At 45.1% G+C, this 4,770-nt stretch overlaps 1 protein-coding gene across 1 annotated transcript in view; it reads left to right on the forward strand.

Moving 5' to 3' along the window:
* Positions 1-3,231: 3,231 nt before the first annotated feature.
* The window catches only part of LOC130180407 (ephrin-A2-like), an 80,927-nt gene continuing 79,388 nt past the window's right edge, over positions 3,232-4,770 (forward strand). The window contains exon 1 of the mRNA XM_056393910.1: positions 3,232-4,770. This exon is cut by the window's right edge and continues 157 nt beyond it. The gene's annotated coding sequence lies outside the window, so the exon portion shown is untranslated.

Genomic DNA, 4,770 nt, shown 5'->3' on the forward strand with positions numbered 1-4,770 from the left:
TCTGGCCTCATTTGGTTTCTGTCTCTTCCCCTCTGTCCTGTGGACCTGCTGCTCTGTATCGGTTAACATCTCGTAACATTTTCCACATTTCCCATCCTGTTTTTACTACTGGTGGGTTTTTTTTTTAATCTCTTACTGTATTTCCAACTTCGTACTCATCCCATCTGAAACTTGACTGACTGCTCATCTGGGCTCAGCTCAATCTCGTTGCAATCCCTTTGATGAAACGGCTGCGATGATGATGGCAGGGTGGAGAGTTAATTCAATATGCAACGCTGGATACTTGCTATTCTCAATGATTCTGAATAATCCTCCTGTGCACTGCTTGACCTTTTCAGTTTAGCAGGTCTGTCTTATGGAGAGCAGCCAGGTTGCTGTGGAAACTAAATTGCTTTGTCTCAGACGATGAGTAATTAAGATAAAAAAAAAACAAGCATGGCTATCGGGCGTATCTGGCATCCATGTGTATCAGAAAGTTCCTCAGGGATGTGAGGGATGAAGGTGGGAAAAAAATGACAAACTGGTTATACACCTCTTGAACCACTAGGGGGAGGTCTTGCTCTCTGATGGTAATCGAAGGCTGTTAAGCAGAGGTGACTTTACCTGTCACTCACACAATGTCAATAGTTGGTGGCTTAATCTCAAGTGCCTCCTTGGGTTTTCTGGCATTATACCTTTTTTTTTTTTTTTTTTTCTTCGACTTCCTTACAGAGCGGTGGAGAGGATTAACCTCAGATCTTCCTTACTTTTGGAGAGGGACAAATGAGAGAAAAGGAGAATTGAGTCCAGTGGTGTCTGTATTTGTGGCTGAGAGTAGCTGGATTTTCTTGTATAATCCCAGTATCTTGTGGAGTGTGGTCTTAAAACATGGTGAGCTGCAAGTTAGTGTGAATTCCACTGCAAAGGCAATTGTTTCTCTGCTGATATTACTTTGTATAAGACAGCATGCTTGAAGGTCACAGTTATAGACAGATACCAGACTGAAGATACTTGCTAGGTGTAACAGACACAACACAAAAATTTCTACAGCATGTTTTAGGATGCTAACAGAAGGCAGTACTCTTATTTTAATGTCGCCCTAAAGTCATTAGAATATGGTCACGTTTGCCAAAAATTGCAACCAGTCTCTTGATGGCTCGTGTTCTGCTGCCTCTTTTCAAACATCCTTGCAGTTCACTGTGTATCCCTGCCAGTCTGGAAACTCCATGGCAGCAACTTTGATGCTGCTTTGATACCTCAGACCCTTGTTTACTTGCAGCATCTTAGTATTTCACTCTGCACTGAGAGTAATTTAGAGCAGAGAGCAGTCTACACAGAATTCTCTTCGGGAATATATTGAAATGCAAAGAGATTGCATAATTGGGTGGAAGGGTAGCTCAAAGTAAAATGATTCAAACACAGATCTGTGGTAGGGTTTTTTTTAAGGTTACCAAATTCCAGAAGTCACCAGTTCAAAAAAAAATATGGTAAATTTAATCTGTTGAGACCTTTTTTTTTTTTTTTTTTTTAAAGTAAAACTGGCAAGCATGTACAGGAAAGGGTAAACATTTCCAAAATTAGTCCAATCCAAAAGTTATTTGACCCCAAATAAAGTAGCATTACTGAATGTACTTAAAGCTCTGTTACAACATCTCAGACTGTCTCCACATTTGTACTTTTAACTAGTTCAGTGTGTCATTTGTGTAACCGCACTCCACCTCCTCTCCCATTTGTTTGGCCAATCCAGACCCTTGGGATGTTCCTGGCTTCATCCAGCGTGTGTGCGCCTAGGACTAAATGAAACCATGTGAGGTTTAGTGATCCCACTGCATCTGGCAACACTTATTTACATTAGTCCTGTGGCCTCTAATCAAGCAAACACAGAGGCCACACACACACACACACAAACACACACACACACACACACACACACACACACACACACACACACACACAAATGTGATCCCAGTGGTGGCTGAATGGGGCCAGACTGAACAAGTGGTTCAAGAGACTCTCCTGTGTATCATTTGTGACATGTTCAATGCCCTCAACAGCCAGTTAGTCACTGAGGGGGGAAAAAATGGCTGGATGTCTAATGTGTGAGACTTGAAAGGTTGGCTGAATCTGGATGGATGCTTTAGTCAACAGCATTGAAAGACATTCATCTGTTTTGTGTTTTAAGTTCTGGATCTTTGAGGACATTCATATGTCTATAATTCGTCTCTGTAGTTAAACTGCAGAGCAATCACAGACTTAACCAGCTATAAATTCCAGGATTTAATGCCCTCCTAAAGAGGAATGTGTCCATACTGACTCCCTGACCCACATTAATTTAGATTTAGGATCACTTAAAGAGTCCTTCATATCTGAATCCTCCCATACTGTTTAGTCTGCACAGCTTACATGAGATTTAGACTCGCTTTCAGAGTGACATAGCAGAAGAGGAAAAGCCTGAAGCTGAGGTGAAGGATGCCTTTGGTCTGTATGTGTCTCCCCTTAAGAAAAAAAAAAAGCCATCAGGAGACTATCCACCTGTTTACATATGCACGCCTCAGACAGATGTTGAATAATTCATCCACAGAGGCGGACAACATGCAGCTGTATTTGGGTTATGGGGGTGCATGGGTTCTCTCCCTGCCTGGATTCAGCAGCCCAAATTATAGGCATTACTTCGCAGGCAGAGCAGGGCAAAGCAAAACTAGGACACTTTGCATAATGGATCCAACCGAGAGGCACAATAAGATGTGAAAGATGGAGCTGCGGAAAGGTTCAGTTTTTAAAATGATAACACGGGTCTATTAGATTCAGGAACGGCGGGACAAGTCAAGTCAGTTTGATTTGGGGAAACTGTCTCCTGTAGGAGCCTGGAAGAGTTTGTACACTGCAGAAAACTCCTTTTACTTTGTGTTTCAATGCATTTTTTACTAGCGTGCTGATGCCTTTCTTGTTAAAGGATGTAAATGAACTCGTTGCAAATAATTTTCTGGAATCAATTCTCATCTTGTTGAGATTGGATTGATCCTCACTGGGGCTCATTCTGCTCCAAGTATCGACACGTCGGAAGAACCATGGCGCACTTTGTGGAAACAATGTAGTTACTATATATTTCAGTCTGTTTGCTCTGAGTGTAAAAGCATAAGATGGATATGTTTTTGCAGAAGAGTATGTGCGTACACACACACACACACACACACACACACACACACAGAGGCAGCGCTCTGTCAGACAGCTCTCTGGAGGTTTATGGCTCACAGGTTTTAGACTTGGTGCTGCCTCCGCTTGCCCTTTGGGCCTAATGGACACTGATGGAAAATGACTCCACTGTTCCAGCGATCCATCAGACGCCTTCTCTCTCCTTCCCTCTCTCTCTCTTTCTCTCTACGAGGCCCCCCTTCCATCCATCCATCAGGCCGCAGCTTTCAAACTGATCGTGAACTTTATGGGTGCTTTGCAAGCCCAGCTGCGATAAACCGGCTTCAGTGAAGCAGACGGCTGTGGTGGTGATTTCTAACAAGTTTAACGAGTAATCGGTCAAAAACAGAGACAGCTTCAGCTACAGTTTCCAGTAGATAACCTTAATTCATTTGTGTGCACCAATTCTTAATTCGTGTCACATCAAAATGGTCAGGTAACTCTTTGTAATTTAGGGGAAAAAAGTGTTTAATTGAGTTGGGGCTTTCCTCTATACAACCTCAGCTGTGTACCGCCGGGGCTCAGTGAGTCAGCCAGCACAGAGTCCCCAGAGGGAGCGCGGTACAGCACGGCACGGCACGGCTACAGACCCCGCCCGCGCGGAAAGAAAGAGAAAGAAAGCGAGCGAGATGGGGGAGAGAGAGAGAGGAGAGAGAGAGGGGGGTGGGGGTTACTTAGGCTACACCGAATCAGGGTGCGGGTGTGCGCTGTTGCCCGCCGTAGGTGGAGGTTTGCACCGGAGCATGTTCGGATTAAAGCTGTGATCGTGGCTGCCGCCGGTCAGCGTGACGCACGGGGCAGTGAAGGCGCACCGCGACTCGAGTCACATTGGATAAGAGCCCAGTGGCAGAGGAGGGATCACCAAGTTGAGATGCTGTAAGATGCTCGCGGCTGTTCGTGGAGGATGCTCCTGTCTCTCAGTTGTTCTGGTGCGATAAGTTTGGACTGAAAATACCGGAAAAGAGCGTGTTCGTCTGTCTGGAATTTATTTCATTCAAATGCAATAAGAGAAAAGGTCAAGTGGACGTAGTTTTTTTTCCCCCTGCTGTGAAGAGATTTGCGTTGTGAGGGGAGCGAACAAAGCGTGCGCCAGGCTCTACACAAATCTGGGTAAACAAATATGACGGTCGATTTGACCGTTGTCTCGTGTCTGCTGGTGAGTGACGATACCGCTGATAGAATTACAAACCTCGGATGAATTCTGAAAGGTGATTGATTGTAATTTCATGGAGAGAGGGGGGTCTAACCCAGGTAGCGCATCTATCTCCCCCGGCTGCGCGTAATGGGAGAAAAGTTTCGGACCTTGCAGAAGAGACGCACTCGCAGCATCCTGCCGACGACGCGCTTGTAAATAACATGTGAATCTTGCTCTCCCGTCTGAGGCCGACCAAGTTTGAAAGTGAATTTCAACCGTTCAGTATGACTTGAAACACCCTCGAGGTTATCGGAACTCGCATCAAGCCAGTCAACGATCCATGAACCGCGGACCCGATTCGTCCAAAGACGCGCAGAAGGACATTTATGATCTAGAGAGGATTTCTGCAGCAGCAGCAGCAGCAGTGCAGTGAAAGCCTGATCCCAGTTAAAGAGAGAGAGAGA

Source organism: Seriola aureovittata, chromosome 13, assembly GCF_021018895.1.
Source record: "Seriola aureovittata isolate HTS-2021-v1 ecotype China chromosome 13, ASM2101889v1, whole genome shotgun sequence".
Lineage (NCBI taxonomy): Eukaryota > Metazoa > Chordata > Actinopteri > Carangiformes > Carangidae > Seriola > Seriola aureovittata.